General features: G+C 43.0%; 1 non-coding gene across 1 annotated transcript; it reads right to left on the bottom strand.

The window, feature by feature from the left end:
• Positions 1-22,454: 22,454 nt before the first annotated feature.
• Trnaa-cgc (transfer RNA alanine (anticodon CGC)) lies at positions 22,455-22,527 on the bottom strand. The gene has a single exon. It is a non-coding gene; the product is annotated as a tRNA-Ala (tRNA).
• Positions 22,528-23,842: the final 1,315 nt, after the last annotated feature.

Here is a 23,842-nt window from a genome sequence, read left to right as displayed (position 1 = left end):
CAAATATCACCATCATCAGTGGTTTTTTTTAAATCTAAAACATGCAGAAAATGGTATGGTTGTACAAACACAGTAAAACGTTATTTCATTTTTGCAAATCGTCTTTTGAAATATAGTTTCATCTTGATACTTTCATACTGCCTTATTTATTTTATGCTACAGCATGTTTAAAGCTATTATTGGCGCTGTTTGTGACACATTTTCTGTGCTCTTTTTCCTGTTGTCGTCTTTTTACTGTGTACAAAGCAACCACACACCACCCAACGAACGTGAGTACAAGAATAGCTAAGCAACAGCTAAATACACACCAATATAACTGGTGTCCACAACATTACCACAACCCCAAGTATATACTGCTGACATACGAAGTTCACCTTTGAGTATTTGTTTACTAACAGCCGCTCACATGGTTGCAGATGACATGATGTTCGCTAAGTAAAAAGACAGCAAAAGATAAAAGAGCAAAGGAAATATGTCACAAACAGCGCATATAATAGCTTAAAACAGGCTGTAGCATAAAATAAATAAGGTAGTATGAAAGCATCAATATAAAACTATATTTCAAAAAGACTATTTGTAAAAATGTAATAATGTAATGCCGACAGTCTTCAAGCGGAACTGGAACACCTGCAAAAAGTATTCTTGAAGAATGGCTTTTCACCTAGGCAAGTGAACAGAGTGATGAAGACCTACAAACGACGGAACAAGGAAGAGGCCTTCAGGTCGACCGTTTATCTACCATTTATTGGGAATATTTCTTCACAGATAGGCAGAATATTGAGAAAGTATCAAGTGAGAGTCATCTTTCGCCCTCCTTCCAAAATTTCATCACTGGTGGGATCCGTTAAAGACGACCTGGGCCTGCGTAAACCAGGTGTTTACAAAATTCCGTGTGAATGCGGCAAATCATATATAGGGCAAACAACACGAACTGTGCAGGAACGCATTGTGGAACACCAACGGCATACTCGCCTTCTCCAACCCACCAAGTCCGCAATCACCGAACATTGTATTTCCACAGACCATTCCATGAATTACAACGACACAAAAATTTTGGCCCATACATCAAACTTTTGGAGCTCGATTATCAATGAAGCTGTGGAAATAAGATTGTCTGACAACGAGACTCTCATCAATCGAGATAGCGGTTATCAGCTTAACTCTGCTTGGAATCCTGTTATAGAGAAACTTCGTAGTCGACGTAGTTATCTGCATAAAGATGGAAATCGACCTGACACAGATACGCCAGGCTTTCACAGTGGAGGGCGCGAAGCGCAGCGCACGGAGCCGTTATGAACGCGCAAGCTGAGCTGCGCATGCGCAATGTCACCTCAGAAGGCTTTAAATAGCGGAGCTCAGCGCGTACTCGCCAGTACTACTTCAGTGGCATTCACCTGAAGATGGCCAGAAGACTCTGCGCCGAAATATCGTGGCAGGAAGTTACTGATATCCGGCAGTTCTCCCGTGTTTTTATGGAACAATGTTTTACTGTGTTTGTACAACCATACCATTTTCTGCATGTTTTAGATTAAAAAACCCCACTAATGATGGTGATATTTGTCGCCGAAACTTGTTTGGGATAATAAATAAATAAACAAATAACACGGTGTTTTGCATCAAGGCGGACTAAATTTGTGATATTTCAGTTGGTGCATGCTAGTACTCGAAAGAATTGGTGACCCGACCGTTGATTTCGAAATAACCTCCGTTTGACAAATATCTTACCAGAAACGAAATATTTGTTAGAATTACTATTTCCTTAGGTAGAATCAGTCCTGGCCAGACTATGCAAACTGTACCAAAAGATTTAAGATTTGGGGAGAATATTAAGAAAGCATCTAAAAACGGATTAGTGCGTTGTTACACGTATATCTTTTTTAGGTACAGAACAGAAGAGTGACTTCTGAGTCTCGTCAATAAATATTCATCGTATCTGATAGGGTTATTTGCTTGCTGCATTTGTAATATCACTTTACATTCACTGAAACAATACGAAACCGTGTTATAAACAACAAAACACAGCAATGACCTTTCACGTCAGAAGGGTTCGCAAATTCCTTGACGGAATCAACAATACAGCACTACGAATGTCTGACGTTTCCTTGTGTTCTCTGTCACCAGATATGTTGAACGGTCACAGCCAAAGAGTGTCCTGAGCTGCAGCAGAGGCACACGTAGGGTAAGATCGGGTAAGAGTACGTGTCTGGTTACAGTTCGCAGTGGCATTTGCTCTGTATTGGCAACGCTGACCGACAACGAAAAACTACATTCAGTTATTGTTTCTACAAGGTGTCCGCCAGATGTATTGTTTACAGCAGGTAAATATAAGTTTTTGTTCCAAATTATGTAATCTTTAAGTTGTGTAAATTAAGCAATAAGCGTTATCTAGGCACGTTTCTTGTAGTGGCCATTTTCGCAGCAGCTGTATATAAACTGCAGTTGTTTCAAAGAAAATGCCTTTTTTGTTTGCTGCACATCGAAATTTTTATTTTTATTTATGCACCCAGACGCGTTTCGCCTTTTTTACAAGGCATCTTCAGAGGGTGTCAGATAACTTCTAATTCATTGCATCTAAGCAAACTGCTTTTCCTCATCTGGCAACCAGGTGGACATCTTACAGTTCACTGTTTACGTTGCAGTTACAGTGATGCGTAACGTAAACAGTGAACTGAAAGTGAACTGTAAGATGTCCACCTGTTTGCCAAATGAGAAAAAACAGTTTTCTTTGCCTGACACCCACTGAAGATGTCTTGCAAAGAAGGCGAAACGCGTCTGGGTGCATAAATAAAAATAAAAATTTCGATGTGCAGCATGCAACACAGGCATTTTCTTTGAAACAACTGCAATTTATTATCTAGGGATGTACTAGAAAATAAAATTATTTGCCAAAAGAATCACCGTTCTGAGATGAACAAATCACGGCACGACAGCAATGGAAAGAAGTAGTGACTGTCATGTGTGATATTTTTTTGAACTGTTTGGCGCAACGGTTGAGAGTACGCTGTAAGATAGCGGGAAAGACTACGTGCGTACTCTTAACCCCCCTCCCTCCCTGTTTGTACTTAGCGGTTACCAATCCAGCAAGACCCATTAGGCAAACAAAAAATGGTTCAAAGGGCTCTGAGCACTATGGGACTTAACATCTGCTGTGAACAGTCCCCTAGAACTTAGAACTACTTAAACCTAGCTAACCTAAGGACATCACACACATCCATGCCCGAGGCAGGATTGGAACCTGCGACCGTAACGGTCACGCGCTTCCGGACTGAAGCGCCTAGAACCGCACGGCCACAGCGGCCGGCCATTAGGCAGACAGATGTGGGTGCTTTATTTCGAGCAGCATATTCTAGAGTATCCGCAATAGAAACAGCTGAGAAACCCTTCGAGTCAACGGAAATATTCCCGTTAAATCCGTACGTCTTCACAGCTGAAGATTCTCCTCGAACAGAAATTCGTGAGCGAGCCGCATTTACAGCAACTGAAAGAGGCAAAGGAGTTCAACAGGAGCGCTCGGATAAATGCTACTCCTTAGTGCGAGATTATTTGTCTGTTCAATCACCAGGAACCGACCACGAACGTGACGCAAATGAAGTTCATGGTGCTGATGTATGAACAGTTGTAGGCCTATCCAGTATTTGTCCTCTGTCAAGATATGATCGACTCACAACAAAGAAGAAAGTGGTAAAAAGTCCGAGCTTTCGTCTGGGTCTCCGTACAACAATGTATTGTTAAAAAAACAAGGCAAACCACACAAAACCTAGAAGAGATAAAATATCAGTAACGGAAAATGCAGACTCTCGAGGGACAATATGGACTTAACCCTGCCATCATCTTCAGGAACAACCTGGTAAAAATCCAAGGAGGAATCTGATGTTTTGAAACGTCCAGGGTGTGGTGAAGCCTACATAGAGCCTATCACGGAAGACTGAATTAAGTGTGATGATTACTCCCAATGGTGGCATAAAGACTGAATATGGTGAATTTTCTTGTGATTTATTTTAGTGCGTCCTCTTTTACTACATGTCGCGTTCTCTTGCCAGACAATGTGGTTAGGAGTACGAACGAGCAGTGTCTTACATACCTTGATACTTGAGATTTCTGTTAAAAATTAGGCAGCTGTAACTTATTTATGTTGTTCTTAAATAAACCAGCAATAATTTGTTATAATAAAAGTTCGTTTTAACTATCTCATCTACCAGATACGACCGGTTGAATACGAAGTGCGTACTCTCTCCCGACTTTCCCCTACCTCGTTAGAGGCTGTCACGGCATGACATACACCTCCCTGCTGTTTTACGAATCTAGAAAGGGACTTTTAATTCCCGGCTGGAGGGAAAGGGTTTGCGTAAGTGCTAACGGTATTTTTTTCTGTAGGCGGTTTCATAACGAAACGACTGCTAAGCAATATACAGCTCATTTTTTTGTGGTGTTCTGCGAAACATTTATTATTACGTATACAGACTTTAACACATGTCTGGCATATCCTTTAGTTATGATGGGACTGATGCACTGTACTGTCAATGCGCTCGCTTTTTATTTTCCCATGACAGACGTGAGTGTAGCTTCATTTACCAGTTTAATTTGAGGAACATATGGTTTTTAATGGCTCATGAAAAGTGCTTTACTTGCTTTTCGTTTTTAGCAAACGCACCGTTGCCCCCAAAAGCTCTGCAGTGACAGATAGTCTAAATTTCTTCAGACTCACTCCATCCTGTGCTCTAATGTGGCCTGTACACGCCGCAGAGGTCGGCATTTGTTTCCGTGGCTGTCGGTTCGGAGCAGCTCACCCATCATCAAATCAGTCGTGTCTTGTGAAGCTTCGCAACCGCGACGCCGCCGTCTCGGCGCCAGCCAAGTGACGCAGTAGGTCATGGCTTGTTTCCAATGGGAGGCTCCCATCTACAGCAGTGGGCACACGCAGTGCCACTTTCACCGCACCCTCCAGCACACTATTTTCACCCGTGTGGCGGTCGCTCCTGCGACTACCGACGCTGAGCCCGTTCATTCGGATCCTGCAGAATCCCTTCCCTACTCATGCGTGGATAAATCCCTCAGCTCCGCCAATGCAGGCGGATCAACCGTTGCGCCAGCCTTCACAATCTTCCATCATTCTGACGGAGTCGACTGGAATGTTGTTCGCTACTTCATTGGTAGATTCACTGCCTGGCGATCTCACGACCTGCTCGGTTTTGTAGTGCAGGTCATTTTCGTCCCTACATGACCTTCCCTGCGGGTTGGGGATTTAGTACTCCTGCCAGTGGGCGTAAATATAGACGCAGATGGGTATCACGGTAGAGCAATGCGGAAAGTTATAACAGCTGGCTCTCCAGAGCGTCATATCGGCTGGTGTTTACTTCTTGGCTGCGATAGGCTAGACCAGTCAGGTATTACGCTAAGACCGACTAACACGGACCAGCCTCTCGCATCATACTGTGCTCTTGGTTGCGTGTGTCAGCTGTTTCGGTCATTCGCACTCGTCGGTTTTTGTGCCTTTCAGCATGCCAGTGCGTACGCAGTGTTTCGACTCTCCGTTCTCCCGCAAACTGACCCGCACATCGAGCTTTTCCTCCTTCGGGCTCCAGCTCCCTTCCTTTCGGATCTAGTACTCTATATTGTTTGAAGTAGTGGAATTTGTGCCGACTGTTTCGCAACATAGGCAAGCATGTGCAGGTACAAATGTAAGAAACATTCTACCTTGGGGGCCGGCCGAAGTGGCCGTGCGGTTAAGGCGCTGCAGTCTGGAACCGCGTGACCGCCACGGTCGCAGGTTCGAATCCTGCCTCGGGCATGGATGTTTGTGATGTCCTTAGGTTAGTTAGGTGTAACTAGTTCTAAGTTCTAGGGGACTAATGACCTCAGCAGTTGAGTCCCATAGTGCTCAGAGCCATTTTTTTTTTCTACCTTGGGCACAAGGGAAATATTTACCTGAATAATGACCTCCAGCAAAAGAGTTGGTACGTATTGTGTCGTTTCCCTGGAACGCTGGAAGGCTGGCATGCCTAACATGAGGGTACAAGTGCCCTGGGAACGCTGAACATAGGAAATTCAGCCAGTTTTCTGCAAATTTTGCCACGAAAATTCCCTGATATTTGGAGTTGTTCTGAAACTACAGCTTCCTCGGGATAGCCGATGCTATTTCCAAGCAATGAACAGATGAGGCTCGTGTGCTGCAACGTGCTACATCCCTTTTATAGATAATAATTGTTGTTTCCAGACGACAGCTATAACGGGAAATTGACATGGAAGGAGCAAGGAAGGCGGCGGGTTGATAGATACTTTGGTGACCAATTTTGAGCAAGTTTCTGTGCATGTTTGTGAGAAAGCCATTCAAAAGAGAGAACAGGCGACAAATAAGTACTGGGATGCAGAAATTGGGAAGGAGCGGAGTCACTCGGTGTAAGCCTGGCGTTGATTGCCAAAGAGGGGCTGGATTGTTTGGAATGCGAACGAGAGACATTAAGGTAGCAGAGGGTATACAGCACGAAAGTAGACGCAGGGACTTCTACGTACTGACAGAAAGTGGATAGACGTTTTATGCCTAATTCAGGCTACGTTTCTGAACGGAATTCGTAGTTAATTTATAGGTACGAGGAACGAACTCTGTACAATAAAAAACTGGAGAGTCTGTAGTTCTCTGTTGACGTGACTAGTTTTCAGGAGATCCTACTAGTTAACAAGGGTGCTACTTAGATGCTTAGAAACAGCGAAGTTTAAGCAGCTGCAGGAGTAGAAGTACGAAGCCGGAAATTGTTGGTCATTGTGAAATGGGTTCCACCACAGCTAGCTAAACCTGAACGAAGTCTATAAGTATCCCAGATTGGTGCTGGGAGTGGTGCAACAGAGGATGTGCATCGATGTAATTTTAGAAACTGCAAATTGCATATCGCGATTTGATAATCGCTCTATGCTGTATGATTGATTAAAAAATCTAGGACTTCTTCTGTAAACAACTGCAGGCTGTCGTCGAACGATAAGCAAGAATTAATATTGTTAATTAGTAACAAAATCACAATAGTGGCATAGCGGTGGCACATAGAAGTGTTGCTTATTTCCCGCGAGAAAAGCTGACAAACAGAACTTGTAACGCAATGAATATTGGCATAAAGAAGTGATCTGGTGGCTGAATACAGATACAATACGTTGGTAACAGAAAATCAGTTCGCTGTATTAGAAATCATTAATAACTACAGTCCGCAATGGTTAAGTCCAGACGACTGGAACAAGAAACACACATGAGATGAAACCGACTTCTCCTAGGTGCTTTGTACAAAATCTGAAGGCCACGATTTCTTTTATTACAAAATATTTACACACGAAATCTCTGACTCATGATCGATACATCACGTTTTTGCACACATACAGCAAATAATTTCTAGGAAGAGGGCCTTATGTCGCTACTTTAAGAGGGCAACTTTGGATTTAAATTTAATAAAAGGGCTTCACTCTCACTTTATATTGACGTGTTGTTATTGGTAGTTAGTCTTTCTTTTCTTTAAAGTGGTTTCAAATATTCTGTGTTGTCACAGCATTCGAGTGATTTCCGTTATATTTGTCTGTGGTAGGTGTACGTTTTCAGAACAGGTGTTCAATTGATTCGATCTGTTGTTGTGTATTGTCTGGTGTTGACATCCCTACAGTTCGCCGATCCTTTGAATGTACGCTGGATCCTCAGGCAACGAGTAGTCAGGCGGACATGATATGTCACAGTTGCGAATTACCCTTGTCTCACGCGGTCAGAATTATGTAAGGATGCTGGTGAACCAATTATTTACAGTTGTTGGTGCAGGGAAGGTTAATGTCATCGATAGGAGAAATCGATTAACTTTATTTAGATAACTCAGTAAAGGAGAGGTACATCACAATCTGGATTCAAATAACCATGTGGTTATGGCGAGGGGGTGTGTCATCTTCCTTGCAGAAGTGCTAGTAGCTTTACTTACTTATTCTGAAATGCACTTACTTCCTGTCTTACGTGACATGGCAACTGCAAGTCGATGCTTAGAAAATACTTGAGTCCATCTGATTTCCGTCCGAAAACATGAAGAGGAACCAAACTATTAGCCTGAACACAGTCGAACTACTCGTATCGTCTCAAGCATGAAGCATGACTCCGTGAATGAAAAAGAGTTGTGGATCGCTGTCACTATCCATGCGTGAGTGCCGAAATCCAATCTTGGATTCCGTCTAGGAGTGCAAGACCCACATTCATTCCCAGATTCTCTCTCGTGCTGCCTGAATAGTTTCTACACCTCGATGCAATGATACATACGTGTGTCTTTGGCACCACTGATCTCATCAGAAACTCCCGTATATGTCCCTGAGTTAACTCATTCTTCGAGCAGATGATATATGGTGACCCCATCGCTCTATATAAAAAGAAACAGGTCCAAGCACGCCGACATAGACACCTTTCAAAGTTTAGAAAGTCGCTCTTTCCCTCCTTTCTCCACTTTCACCTCTCCTCCTCTTCCAAACACAGATAGTTCACCAGAAGGAAAATTGTCCTCTGCAGACGTCTAAATTGGTGTAAATTGCCCTTGCGGTACTTAGTTGAGGTGTAACAAGCAGGGCTCGCATGTTATCAGACACCTTTTTCATCTTGGGATCTCTGAGTTTTCGGGTCCAGGCTCCCACGGTGCATCGTACATTTCTTGTGACATGTGCCATTGGAGTTTATTGAGCATTTTGATAACTCTGCTGTGTTTACCAAACAGCTCGGGAAAGGGAATTCGCAGAATCCTCACTATGTAACCCAAACTGGCAAGGATGCTGATTGACGAACAATAAGAACCGATCGAGCGAGGGACTATAAGCAGTCTCTTTCGTAGGTGAATAAAGTTTCCTTCGGATTCTTCCGACATTTTTCAGACTAACACATGCTTTCTCCGGAGCCAGATTTATGTTGTCATTTCACCTTCTATCACTCCAGATATGGAGAGTGCATTTGCTCTCGGCTGAGTGAGTGGTGGTTGGGACGGGTCGAGGGAGGACCCAATGAAAACACTGCTGAAGAAAGCTTTACGCAACTTTGGTACATGTTTTGTTGTGACTCAGCGAGGCAGAACGTGCCTCACACTGCAGGCTCTCGCGGGACCTACGGACAGTCCCTTCTGCCGTTGTGACGCACCTTCTTAGGCACCCTGCGTTGCTGACGGCACGCCTACAGTCAGCCGACGGCCACTTTACGCCGCTTCCGTGACGTCAAGCGGCGAGCTACTTCTTTTTTGGTGACGGCATCTGGAGCAGCGATGACCAATCCGTGTGTATATGGCCACAACGAATGATGGAGTTGCTGGCACGTCATCTGGTACTGCGGCCTTTCCATTTTCGTGTTATGAATGTCAACTTTGTTTCCATCTGTTGTGATTCACGGAACTGGTCCGGTTGTGACATTGCCTTTTGGTATTGGTGGACGAAGTATTTCAGTATTGGATATTTCACTGAAATGCTCTTGGCAACGTCCCAGAATCATCTTGCTGCAGAATTATCTTGTTGTTGTGGATCCGTCGATTATTCTTATTTTTTACACACCTGTAGTGGTCTGCATTGTGACCTGCTCTACACCTCACTCAGGCCAGTCGGCAGACAATGTTAATCCTCTCTTTAGTCGTTAGCTGGTTATAAAAAATGTAGGTGGTGATTTCCTTTAGTCTCTGCCACTACTCGCTTCACCTCCTTCTTGGTGACTTTGTGCTTCTGAAGGTTCTCCTCAGCCTTTAGCTTTTTGAAAGCTGAATTTTTTTTCATATACACTTCTTTTACTTTTTCCATTCCCATTGTCTGGCTACTAATGACCAGATAACGTAAGCATACATCGTAAAATTTTAATTCATTTTGCAAATATTAATAATATTCAAGGAAAGCCGGATAGCAGGGTGTGTTATCACGTCGCTTCCGGGATACGGGGAGGCGTGGTGGCCCCGAATCAAATCCGCCCGGCAGGTTAACGAAGAGGGCTAGTGTGCCGGGCCAAATGTGGTTTTTCACCTGTTTTCCACATCCGACTAAGTGAATACCTAGCTGGTACACACTTCTCGTCTCAGTAACATGATCCCGGCAGGTTAACGAAGAGGGCTAGTGTGCCGGGCTAAATGTGGTTTTTCACCTGTTTTCCACATCCGACTAAGTGAATACCTTGCTGATACACATTTCTCGTCTCAGTAACATGATCCGCGAACATTCAGAAAACGTTCGCAAAGTTTTACATAGGATAACACTAGACTCAGATAGTTGGGGTACACAAATTCCGTCCCAGTGAGGTCATTGATGGGGGGGGGGGGGGGGAGGGAGGGGGGGAGAACGGTTGGCGATAGGAGATTATTCGGCCACTCTCTACCATTAACACTGCCGTATCTAATGAACGTACGGGATAAAGTCCGAGAAAAAATAGCAGTAAACGGAATAGCATGCGACGGTCATGACCAGCTGCCGGGAAGATTCCCGAAGTTGTGCATAAATAATTCGCGGCAACTAGAATCAGAATGGCCTCATCTGGCGCGCACGCAAACAACATATATCACGATCATTTTCTTTTACTTTTAAATTAAATTTAATGAGTTACAAGTAGTATAGCAAAGCGAGCCTGAAGGTATGGTATGAACAGTATGTGTACTGTTCCCGTCGTTTTCCATTCAAATATATTCTTGCATGACAATTAGGTGAAGCTAACTATTCCCATACGAAACGGCATAGGTTTTGTAGGAAGAAAGCCTGTTGCGGACACATGTTTTTGTTTGCTGCATACTTATCGGACATCACGTAGCGGATCTCTTCGTAACACAAAAATTGTAAATCTGCCTTGCTTTATGTAAATGAAGGCTAGTGATTATAAAAAATATACCAAGCTCCGAAGCACAGATAAGCTAATGGATGTACTGTGATGTTAGTGTAGCAACCACGAGCTCCTTTTGTAGAGGCATGTTTGAGGTTTCTGAAGTAGCATCATGTGTGGCCCAGAGGCCTCACGTTTGGGCAAAAACTATTACTTACGAATATTTCCTATTATTTACGAACAAACAACTGCTTCTCTCCGCAACGTGAGTCGCCATGTTCGTCTGCTTGTGACCGTAATAGAGACTGGTGTGCCGCCGTTACTAGCACCTCAGTATTGTGTTAGAGGCCGGGTGCCAGCCTGCCACCAGCGCTTAGGCCTTATTTTCGCTTCTGGGAACGTGGAAGGATGACGGGCTCGTTAACCACAAACTGCCGACCCGCAACATTAACCCGACACAGAGGCCTGCGATCCCAAAGCGGCGGCCTGCCGATTACGGGACACCTACTGCCGATACGAGAAGGTCTCACAGCAGCCTCAAAGAGATTCTTTGAAACAACTATTGTCTTCCACAGTCCTCTCGAAAAGGATCTTTATAAGACCCTATCTAGAGCTGTGAACTACCATTCCGACCTGTACACTTAACAATATTTTTAAAGATAAACATTTTCTTCATATCAACAGCTCACCTTCTCAGTCAGGATTCTCGAAGCAGTTCACAAAAATGGTAGTTCCAGTAATGTTCCTTGCCATTCTTTCACTGATTGTAATGTGGCATATCACTTCATAGCCTGAAAGGGCGACTTACTGAGGACTACTTATCCAGTTACGATGCGCGCTGGGACAGTGGTTTTGTATTCTTTCGTGCCTGACGCAAAAGACGGTCGGATTTTGGGGACCTTACTTTGGCTGTTGGCGGTAACAGGAGGATTTTGGTCTCGTCTCGCTGGCTTAAGCGGCTGGTTGCTGTACCCAAATGTTCAAATGTGTGTGAAATTTTATGGAACTTAACTATTAAGGTCATCAGTCCCTAAGCTTACACACTACTTAACCTAAATTATCCTAAGAACAAACACACATATGCATGCCCGAGGGAGTACTCGAACCTCCGCCGGGACCAGCCGTGCTGTCCCCGTAAGCCGCGAAAGTACAGGGTGATTCAAAAAGAATACCACAACTTTAGGAATTTAAAACTCTGCAACGACAAAAGGCAGAGCTAAGCACTATCTGTCGGCGAATTAAGGGAGCTATAAAGTTTCATTTAGTTGTACATTTGTTCGCTTGAGGCGCTGTTGACTAGGCGTCAGCGTCAGTTGATGCTAAGATGGCGACCGCTCAACAGAAAGCTTTTTGTGTTATTGAGTACGGCAGAAGTGAATCGACGACAGTTGTTCAGCGTGCATTTCGAACGAAGTATGGTGTTAAACCTCCTGATAGGTGGTGTATTAAACGTTGGTATAAACAGTTTACAGAGAATGGGTGTTTGTGCAAAGGGAAAAGTTCTGGACGGCCGAGAGCGAGTGACTACAGTATCTGGAGATGTTAGAGAATTCGCTGTTCCCTCAGCTCGAACAAGAAGCACAACAATTCATATTTCAGCAGGATGGAGCGCCACCACATTGGCACTTATCTGTCCGTAACTACCTGAACGTCAACTACCCGAGGCGATGGATCGGCCGCCAGGCAGCCCGTGACAGAGCACTTCATCACTGGCCTCCAAGAAGCCCTGGTCTTACCCCTTGCGATTTTTTCTTATGGGGGTATGTTAAGGATATGGTGTTTCGGCCACCTCTCCCAGCCACCATTGATGATTTGAAACGAGAAATAATAGCAGCTATCCAAACTGTTACGCCTGATATGCTACAGAGAGTGTGGAACGAGTTGGAGTATCGGGTTGATATTGCTCGAGTGTCTGGAGGGGCCATATTGAACATCTCTGAACTTGTTTTTGAGTGAAAAAAAACCTTTTTAAATACTCTTTGTAATGATGTATAACAGAAGGTTATATTATGTTTCTTTCATTAAATACACATTTTTAAAGTTGTGGTATTCTTTTTGAATCACCCTGTATATTGTATGGCAAAGACAGAGTACATCTTGTGTTGAAGTTGTAGCTTACTAGCCTTGCATTACGGCTACAGATCAGAGATTTTTACCATGACCTCAGCACCTTTTTTGTTGGAAATAAATTTGCGAGAAGTCCTGGCAGCAAGCATGACTTCAAGGATATTAGTCGTAGAACGGAATGACTGACAAGAATGAGTGTGTTCTGTTTCTGAAGTTGGCTGAAATGTCTGAATTTGGGAATCCGCCGACAGCCCTCCTGTATGGAAGAGGCAAGTCGTGAGTATTTCAGTTAAAACGAAAATTCAGTACAGCACTTGTTCGCGAAAGGGCATACACTTTGCTTCAGGAATGCCAGTCCATTGTGGTATGCGGAAGTAAAACTGTATTGAAATATCATCAGTAGTGCTTGGATTATTAAAAACACTCGTAAGTAGTTCATTCTGTTGAAAGGCCAATTTCGCAGCTTTGACCAAAGTCTTCAGGAGAATTTTCTTTGGTTGTAAGGCAAGTGAACGGATGGAAACAGAAACCTTGTTCCAAATATTGGGGCTCTTTGTGTCACATTATCAGTATATTTGGTGTTTTACGAAATATATACTGACTCTACAAAGAGACAGAAAAGACCATTCTATCTTTAGGGATAGAGAATGAAGACCATTTTTTAATGCACTGTAATGCGGATAGACAACAAAACAAAAGTACAACTTCTGTTTTACGAGTACATCCACCAGGTAGCGTCTGAAAAGTGTGCAGCATTCGGAAAAATATCTCAGCAACAGGCTTTGGACAAATATATACTGTTTCCTTAGGGAATAATGTAGTTTCACTTAACTGTGGCATGGGAACATACACAGCGGAAAAAGATGCACAACTTTCCTGGACGAGGTCATTTTATTGACAAATGAGGTGATAGGTAGTTCATCATTGTAGAAGTATGTGACAACATATTCAGACCAAATGAAATACATACAGTAAAAGACCGCCAAACAGTCACATCAGCACATACTGTGTCCCCTCTGGCGGCAACACAAGCCTACCTTCTCACATGCCAACGACCATAAAGATGCCAAATGGTATCTTGCGATAAATTGTCCCAAGTATCTTGCAGCTTTTGTTGCAATTAGGCAAGATGAAGTGCTAGGATTAAGAAGGGTGTAAGGGAAGGATGTAGTCTTCCGCCACTACTGTTCAATATGTACATCGAAGAAGCAATGATGGAAATAAAAGAAAGTTTCCAGAGTGGAATTAAAATTTAAGGAGAAAGGATATCAATGATACGATTGGCTGATGACATTGCTATTCTGAGTGAAACTGAAGAAGATTTACGTGATCTGCTGAATGGAATGAACAGTCTAATTAGTACAGAATATGGGCTGAGAGTAAATCGAAGAAAGACGAAAGTAATGAGAAGTAGCAGAAATGAGAACAGCAACAAAATTAAGATCAGGATTAATCGTCACGAAGTATATGAAGTCACGGAATTCAGCTACCTAGGCTGCAAAATAACAATGACGGATAGAGCAGGGAGGACATGAAAAGCAGACTTTCACTGGCAAAAAGGGCATTCCTGGCAAAGAGAAGTATACTAGTACCAAATACAGCTGTTAATTTGAGGAAGAAATTTCTGAGAATGTATATCTGGAGCACAGCATTTTATGGTAGTGAAACATGGACTATGGGAAAACCAGAACAGAGGAGAATCGAGGCATTTGAGATGTGGTGCTACAGACGAATGCTGAAAATTAGATGGACTACTAAGGTAAGGAATGGGCAAGTTCTTCACAGAGTCGAAGAGGAAAGGAATATGTGGCAAACACTGACAAGGAGAAGGGATAGGATGATAGGAAACTTGTTAAGACATCAGGGAATAACTTCCACGATAGTTGAGGGTTCGGTAGAGGGCAAAAACTGTAGAGGAAGACAGTTTGGAATACATCCAGCAAATAGTTTAGGTTGCAAGCGCTACTCTGAGATGAAGAGGTAGCACAGGAGGCGAATTCATGGCAGGCCACATCAAACCAGTCAGAAGACTGAAGACTCAAAAAAGAGGCCGTGGTTCTCGCAGGAGCTGGCAAACAAGTAAATTTCCGCTTCATCACGTCTCATTAGTGTTCAGGTGCCAAGTAGCTGGTTAGCTTTCTGGCCATGTGAGTTGCGTCGCTCGACCCACACTGTCCTCCTGAAAAACCACATTACCTTCCTGTCGAAAAAAATGGCATTAGCATAAGGATAACAGCCTGTACCATATGACAGACTGTTATATTTGCCTGCAGAAACTTCAAATATAGCCCCCCACATCTTTAAGTCTGGGATGGCACCTGTACATCGTGGGCGAATGAGCTCTGAAGAAGGCAGTTCAACAGGTCTACGCCATACACGGGTACGTGTCACCAGTATACAGACAGAAACTACCCTCGTCACCGAAGACAACACTGCGAGATTTCACTCTCACATAAACTCTTTATTGACGCCAGAGTAAACATGCTTGGCCGTGTCTTGGTGTCAATGGCAACCTGGACACAGGCATACTTCACCTTAATCCTGCAGCAATCAGGCGGTTCCCAGTGATACATGATGGCACAATAGTCGCAAAATGTGCCTGGATTCGTTCCTGAATCATATTCGGTCAGCTACCTTTGCTAGCAGAATGCATCGATCTTGGCATACGTCTGTACTACGTAGTCGTCAAAGGAGCTGGTCTTCAGATGTGGGAATGTTCCTCAGTGACACACCACCGATACATAGTGCTCAACATGTGCAGCAATCCGTTGGTAGCTCCATCCAGCTTTCTGCAGACCTACAATGCTATCCCAATCAAATGCCTGAAGGTATTCACCAGGAGTAAGTACTCGACAGCGGGGCATGGGTGTATCCTAGAGTGAATGTTGGAAACTCGTTCACCTCCAAACTCAGCACAGTTACTGCCCGCAGAGCCAAAACAGAAGGGGGCTCAGACAGGCCTCCTGTGTGCCATCTGCTCACCGATGGCAGTGAAAAATTCATCGCTATTGCTACACCCTTGTCATGCACATGCTATAAACTGGTACTTGCGAACACAGTCCTTGAGGGTAATTCATAGAAATGAACGGAATAGTCCACACCCAAAGATCTTCTCAAACATACGTTAGACTTTTCATTCTTTTCTGGAACTTACTGTCTGAAATATATTTTAAAAATACCACCAAGTCTTTTCGGAGGTTTCTCTCGGTTGTAAGGCAGCTGACGGAACTGGAAATCCTTTTTTCGAATGCTCTTAATTGCGGCTGCTTCGGCCCCACTACCAGCGATAGACAGCTGTAAACAGCTGGCTCTTTGATAAATCCAAACTTGACCAATCCGCCCTAACCTTCGAGATACAAAATGAAATGAAGCTGTAAATAAAAAAGGATGTTATTTATGTAGAGAAAGCATCGGACAAACGCATTGTTGTTTCCATAAAGTTAAAACTTTTTCTCATTAATATGATCAACAGCAAAGGGACTCCTTGAACACCTTCATTTAGGTTGTACTGTGCAATGTGGTACATAGTAGGAACCGGCGGGTAACTCTCCCAGTTAGGGGATCTTCCAGTGTCCACTTTAACATGTTTCCAATGTGATATATACTAGTCTTTACCTTGTTCTTTAATCGTAATGCATCAGTTCCTGGAAGTGTTCCTCATTCATTTATTATTCTTTTCTTTGAACGCTAATGTAAGCACCAAACAAATATTCTCATGGGATTTTGAACTGACCGCCACCCACAAAACCCGCCTTTGCAAGTCTATTTGTAGGATTTTTCTTCCTTTCGATTGGCCATAAAATCCTCTATAAAGCTCTGCTTAAAACCTTAATGCTTGAATAAATATCTAGATCAAACATCAAAACCAAAAATCGTGGCGCTTTAGAGGTACCAGAAACATTCAGAAGAATGTAGCACTTGTCAGAACCATTGGTACATTCATGCAGAATCAGCACTTACCGGTACTTGTGCTCAGAATCAGCTAAATTTTCAGTTATTAGCACATCGGTGGTATGATACGAATTCGCGACATTCGGCATTAAGGGTTTTAAATTATAAAAATAAACGGACCACTTAATTTGATAATATCTGGCAGGATTTATGGAAAGGAGATCATGTGCAGTATCAATCTTAAACATGAAACACATCCTCGAAATTCGCAAAACTAAACAAACAGTAATCATACTTGTTAATTTAAACAAAGTCATATAGGTAAGTGGTCACTATTTAAAGAATTACAGGATTTTCATATTGACGGAAATAAGGGAACTGATCAAACCCTGATCAGAAGACATCAAAGTTAAGTATTTCGGAGAACATTCTGAAATGTTCGACATCAAAACAGAGATAAGTCAAATGCTTCTAAAATCGATCATCATAGGCAAAATGAAAATAAATAAATAAATACGGACCTTCTCAGAGGTCGATTACTGGAGCACCGGCTGTGACCGATTCCTGGTGCACGGGCTGTGAGTGGTCCTTGTGTTTTATTATTATATTATTTATTACCATATCTTGTAATTCCTACATTAAAGGTTATGTATGTCTAGTTAATAGTTCTGGTCGCCTTCCGGAATAAATCTAGGAGTGTGAGGCTTGTGTTAAAAGGTTACCATCATCTCATTTCACCCGTTTGGTGGTCAGTTGTTTGTTTCTTTTAATTTACCTTTGCTTGTATTTGCTGTTTCACAGCAGGTTTCTAAATTTTTTGTATAATTGCCGTTCCTGGCGTGAAAGGCCTTTAGCCGTGATTGTGGTCATTTTCTTTGGAAAAAATAATTCGATATTTGTCTTTTAGCAGTAAGCTTTAAAACCTTATTTACTGCCATTCCTGGCGTCCGATACCTTCTGCTGCGTTTGTGGCCACTTACTTTTTAATATTTCAATACCTGTAAGTTGTAATTGCAGGGAGTTCTTAAACATTCTTAATTTATTGTCATTCTTGGTGTGTACGGCCTTCAGTGGTTATAACAGTGGCTTGTTTTTTTTTATACATTACCTTAACTGTATTTTATGGTGATTTGCTAAATTGTAACCCACTGAAAGCTCTATTATTTACACAGTTGTTATTTCCTTCATTAATAACGTGTGATATTTTTTATTTATTGTTGAGTCTGGTATTACTGTTTGAAAAATAAATGTGTGTAACTGTAAAAGGCAACCAATAGTAACTGATTACAGCCCTGTCCACAGTCGTAACCGAATCCTGCCTTCCCTTGACTATCAGGTTTCAGGCAAATGCCAGGCTAAGATTCATTTGAAAAACGTTAAGGAAATGTAATTAATCGATGAAACAAGTGGCTCACAGAATACCTGTTCGACCGATTCTGATTCTTGAGAACTATTCGTCAGTCTTGGAGCCTCAGCAAGAAGAGGTAGAGAAAATACAACGAATAGTCACGTTTCATTACGGGATTGTTTAGTAGGAGCGACAGCTCATCAGAATTCAGTGTCAGTCGGTACAAGAGAGACCTCACGTACCATGGAGGCGCTTAGTGTCGAAATTTCAGCATACTTTCTAAGAAGAGTCCTTCGGTGTCTTACTTCGTCTGCGATATGTCTTGCGTAATGACCCCTACGAGAAAATTAGAGATGCTATAGATCTTGCGGAAGCTTATCCATCGTCATTGTTCCCACACATGGTTCACCAATGAAAGAGGGAAGGGGGAAAAATAACAGTGCTTACATACCTACTAGTGGCCTGCGGGGCATAGAAGCAGAATGTCTTACCATACAGAAACTACCGGCCGGGATGGCCAAGCGGTTCTAGGCGCTACAGTCTGGAACCGCGCGACCGCAATGGTCGCAGGTTCGAGTCGTACCTCGGGCATGGATGTGTGTGATGTCGTTAGGTTAGTTAGGTTTAAGTAGTTCTAAGTTCTAGGGGACTGATGACCTCGAAGTTAAATCCCATAGTGCTTACAAGGGAACCTCCCCATCGCACCCCCTCAGATTTAGTTATAAGTTGGCAGAGTGGATAGGCCTTGAAAAACTGAACACAGGTCAATCGAGAAAACAGGAAGAAGTTGTGTGGAACTATGAAAAAAATTAGCAAAATATACGAACTGAGTAGTCCACGTGCAACATATGCAACTTCAAGGGTGACATGCAGCAAGGAGCGCCGTGGTCTTGTGGTTAGCGTGAGTAGCTGAGGAATAAGAGGTCCACGGTTCAAGTCTTCCCGCGGCTGAAAATTTTAATTTTTTGTTTTCAGACAATTATTATCTGTCCGTCTGTCCGTCCGATGCGATCACTTTTTTGGGAGTGATAATCACATCCACAAGAAAACCTAAATCGGGCAAGGTAGAAGAATCTTTTTACCCATTCGCCAAGTGTGCAATTTAGGTGGGTCGACAACATATTCCTGTCATGTGACGCACATGCCGTCAACAGTATCGTATAGAATATATCAGACGTGTTTTCCTGTGGAGGAATCGGTTGATCTATGACCTTGCGATGAAATGTTTTCAGTTCCCATTGGAGAGGCACGTCCTTTCGTCTACTAATCGCACGGTTTTGCGGTGCGGTCGCAAAACACAGACACTAACCTTATTACAGTGAACAGGGACGTCTTTGAACGAACGGGCAGATCATAACTTTGCGAAAATAAAGAAAGTAAATTTTTCACTCGGGGGAGGACTTGAAGGCTGCATGTCACCCTTGAAGTTGCATATGTTGTACGTGGACTACTCAGTTCGTATAATTTGCTAATTTTTTTCATGGTTCCACACAACTTCTTCCTGTTTTCTCGATTGATCTGTGTTCAGTTTTTCAAGGCCTATCCACTGTTCCAACTTATAGCTAAATCTGAGGGGGGTGCGATGGGGAGGTTCCCTTGTTAGAGCCATTTTTTTGATACAGATACCAAGGGATGAAAAGATCAACGTGAGGGATGAAGAGCATAGAGAGACTGGAACAGAAATACAAGACTCATACAAGTAAATCGGTCAGAATCTGGGCACGGGCGTCCACTGGCCGTGACAAGTAATTTCCTGGCGTCGGCCGCTGTGTGCAACGTAGCTCCTCGGCGTCAACCGAGGCGACGGGCGGCTGCGCGCAACCGGCGTTCTTTACGGCGCCGCTAAATGACGTATTATGTAGATTTTACCGGCCCGGACGATATTTATCGCCGACTGCTAGACCGTCAGCTCCCATTCGGGGCGCCCGTCCAGATTAAAGGGGCCGGCGGCGCGCTTTATGATTCAATTTATTAGGGAAAAATCCTCGCGGGCCCAGGGCGCGCCGCGTCGCTACTTACACGCACACTGTAACAAGTGGCGCACAGGGAACGGACTGAATGTGACTTGTTGTGGCATCTGGACGCACAGACAGCTGTGTGTGGATAACGGACTGTGTCAGCTTCGTATCGTTCACAGCGTACGAGGTCTGTCAGAAAGGTATCGAACTTTCTTCTTTCCCGCTTTAACCAACAAGGCGCGCGAGGAATGGTGCAGGTGTGGCTGGAGACATTCACGTGCAGTTGTCAAATTTTTCCCGCCAGCGGAAAGGGTCGGTCGCTGACAGTCGGACAATGAGTGAGCACGTGCAGCAATCGCTCGTCGGATTCCACTGAATTGTAAAATAACAGAACAAATGAAGCAGCGAAATTGTGTCAAAAGTTTCGCGATATGCAAAATGAAAATAATTCGCAAGATCCGACAGGCCACCGGGACCGATGCGAAGGGAAACTCTCGGACAAAGGACTGGTAGAATCGCTTCTAAGACGGCCGTACATCAGTGGCTAGAGAACCGTGTTCAAGCAGTCACTAAACAAACCCAGATGCCAGCGTCATTGAGCAAGTGCAGACCGAAGGTTAAACCGTCAGAAAAGATATACTACCAGGCGGTCCGTCGTCGCCTTCGTGACAATGTGTCTCGGAAACGACCACGCCAAAAACTTGTCAGCTCCATGACGATAAGGCACCAGCCCATTCTGCGCATCTGATTCGAACTTTCCCAACCAAACACACATACCTGTGATTGGTTTGCGCACTCTACTTTTCGAACAAAAAATTCCCCAGAAAGAAATTTGATGTCAGTCAAGAGAAGAGACCAGGCGAAATGTGACAGACCGGTTGATTACCATTCCGAGAAATTCCAAGAGACCGGTCCTGAAGTGTTTACAAAAATAGTGAGGGCGCTCGGAGAAGTGTGTACATTACCAGGGAGACGACTATGAAGAGGATTAGTGTTCCGTACAGCCAAATCAATAAATGTGTTTCTGCCAGCCACAGCTCCGGTGCCTTTGAACACACCTCGTAATATAACTGGTTTCAGTGTCTGTAGAAAAGCGCTCAGAGCGTCCGTGAATATGAGTGAGTCTTGTCGACAGAAATGGTGCACTGATTTGAACACTGTACTCGTATTTGGGAGTATGAGGTGTGTTCAAAATGTAACAGAAATTTAGTAATTAGTATTAGTCCGATACGTGCGACTTTTTAGTTTTTGTATTGCTAAATATGCCTGAAAATTGTATGTGCAGTGTTAGTCATATCTGAAGTTTAGCTTCTTGTCAGCTGCTGAAAAAGTTACTTGTACTTTACTAGTGTCGCAGAGTATTTAGTTGTATAAAAATGGATCAGAGAATTCGTATTAAATATTTTTATAAGAACGAAATAATGTGCAGTAAACTTTTACAAAGGTTAAATATTGCTTTTCGTGATACTACAGTATGAGAAACAATGTGTTATGAGTTGACCCATGTCTTGAACTTTTTTTGCGTGTTTTGGGGATGGTAAGTGTGACAGAAAAGTTTGTTCTAAAACTGTTAAATTACAATAAAAAAGCTGCCACGAATGCAGATTGCTTGGTTGTAGTGAGATTAAGTCTACAACAACTTGGGAGAATAGCTGAACGGAATGGACATTGTCTTGAAAGAAGGATATAATATGAATATCAACAAAAGCAAAACAAGAGTAATGGAATGTAGTAGAATTAAATTAGGTGATGCTGAGGGAGTTAGATTACGAAACGAGACACTTAAAGTGGTAGACTCGTTTTACTATTGGGGCGGCAAAGTAAATGATGGCGGAAGTAGAGAGGGTATAAAATGTAGACTGATAATGGCAATAAAATCATTTCAGAAGAAGAGAACTTATTAACATCGAATATAGGTTTAAGTATTAGGAAATATTTTCTGAAATTTGTCTGGAGTGTAGCCTTGTATGGAAGTGAAAGTTGGACGATAGACAGTTTAGGTAAGAAGAAAACAGAATCTTTTGAAATGTAGTGCTACAGGTGTAAGTAGGCAGTTTAGGTTTTTTTATTGGTAACGCCACGTAGTGCTTTGTATGAAAATCACTGGCTGTGCTGTGTGCAGTCTGTGACTGGTTTGTATTGTTGGAATTTGCTATTGTAGTGTTGGGCAGTTGGCTGTTAACAGCGCGTAGCGTTGCGCAGTTCGAGGTGAGCCGCCAGCAGTGGTGGATGTGGGGAATGAGAGGAGGAGGAGGAGATTAGTGTTTAACGTCCCGTCGACAACGAGGTCATTAGAGACGGAGCGTAAGCTCGGGTGAGGGAAGGATGGGGAAGGAAATCGGCCGTGCCCTTTCAAAGGAACCATCCCGGCATTTGCCTTAAGCGATTTTAGGGAAATCACGGAAAACCTAAATCAGGATGGCCGGAGACGGGATTGAACCGTCGTCCTCCCGAGTGCGAGTCCAGTGTGCTAACCACTGCACCACCTCGCTCGGTGTGGGGAGTGAGATGGCGGAGTTTTGAGAGCGGATGATCTGGACAGAGACAGTGAGTTTGTAAGACTGGATATCATGAACTCATATATATATATATAATATATATATATATATATATATATATATATATATATATATAATGACTTTTGAACACTATTGAGGTAAATACATTGTTTGTTCTCTATCAAAATCTTTCATTTGCTAACTAAGCCTATCAGTATTTCGAATCTTTTATTTAGCTGGCAGTAGTGGCGCTCGCTGTATTGCAGTAGCTTGAGTAACGAAGATTTTTGCGAGGTAAGTGATTTGTGAAAGGTAAAGGTTAATGTTAGTCAGGGCCATTCTTTTGTAGGGATTATTGAAAGTCAGATTCCGTTGCGCTAAAAATATTGTGTGTCAGTTTAAGCACAGTCATGTACAATTTTTCTAAGGGGACGTTTCACAGGAGAATGTTGAAAATTAGATGAGTAGATCAGTAGCGAGGAGGTACTGAGTAGAATTGGGGAGACAACAAAATTCATGGCCAAACTTGACGAAAAGAAGGGATCGTTGATAGGACACAATCTGAGACATCAAAGGATCACCAGTTTAGTATTAGAGGGAAGTGTGGCAGGTAAAAATCGTAGAGGGAGACCAAGAGATGAATACAGCAATCAGATTCAGCATGATGTAGGTTGCAGCAGTTATTCGGAAGGAGCTCGCACAGGATAGAGTAGCATGGAGAGCTACATCAAACCAGCCTTCAGACTAAAGACCACAACAACAATAACAACACAACACTGCAGAACTGTGGAACGAGCGATATCGGATGATGAAACGTGGGTTTACTGATGTGGCGTCGAAACTAAGGCTGAGTTGTCGCAGTAGAAGTACATCTGGAAAAAATTACGAGAAATTATTGTTTATTATTTCTCGTAATTTTTGTCAGATATTATTATTTATTATTCCTCGTAATTTTTGTCAGATGTATGGTCATAATTCCCATTGTATATTCTCCAACTGATATTCTACATTTGAAAATGACGACATAGTTCTTTGAAACCCGAAATGTAACCCTCGCTTTTTAAAGAAAAAAATTAATATGCTGTGACCGTAGCTTCACTATTGTAGTGTCAAATAAACATGCAAAAGATATTTAATTCGGGCACATTCTGCTGATCGACTTTAAGGGCTTCGGCCAAAACAACGGCCAGCGGCATAAGCCATAACAGTTTATGGAAAGAAAGTCAAACAAAAGTCAATAGCCAAAGCACAGGGGTTTCCACAAACCACGGCGGACGCTTCACCTCAAACAAGAAGTGCCGCTCATCGT

Source organism: Schistocerca nitens, chromosome 8 (assembly GCF_023898315.1).
Source record: "Schistocerca nitens isolate TAMUIC-IGC-003100 chromosome 8, iqSchNite1.1, whole genome shotgun sequence".
Taxonomy (NCBI): Eukaryota; Metazoa; Arthropoda; class Insecta; order Orthoptera; family Acrididae; genus Schistocerca; species Schistocerca nitens.
Note: the sequence above shows the minus strand (reverse complement) of the source record. Positions and strands in the feature narration are given on the sequence as shown.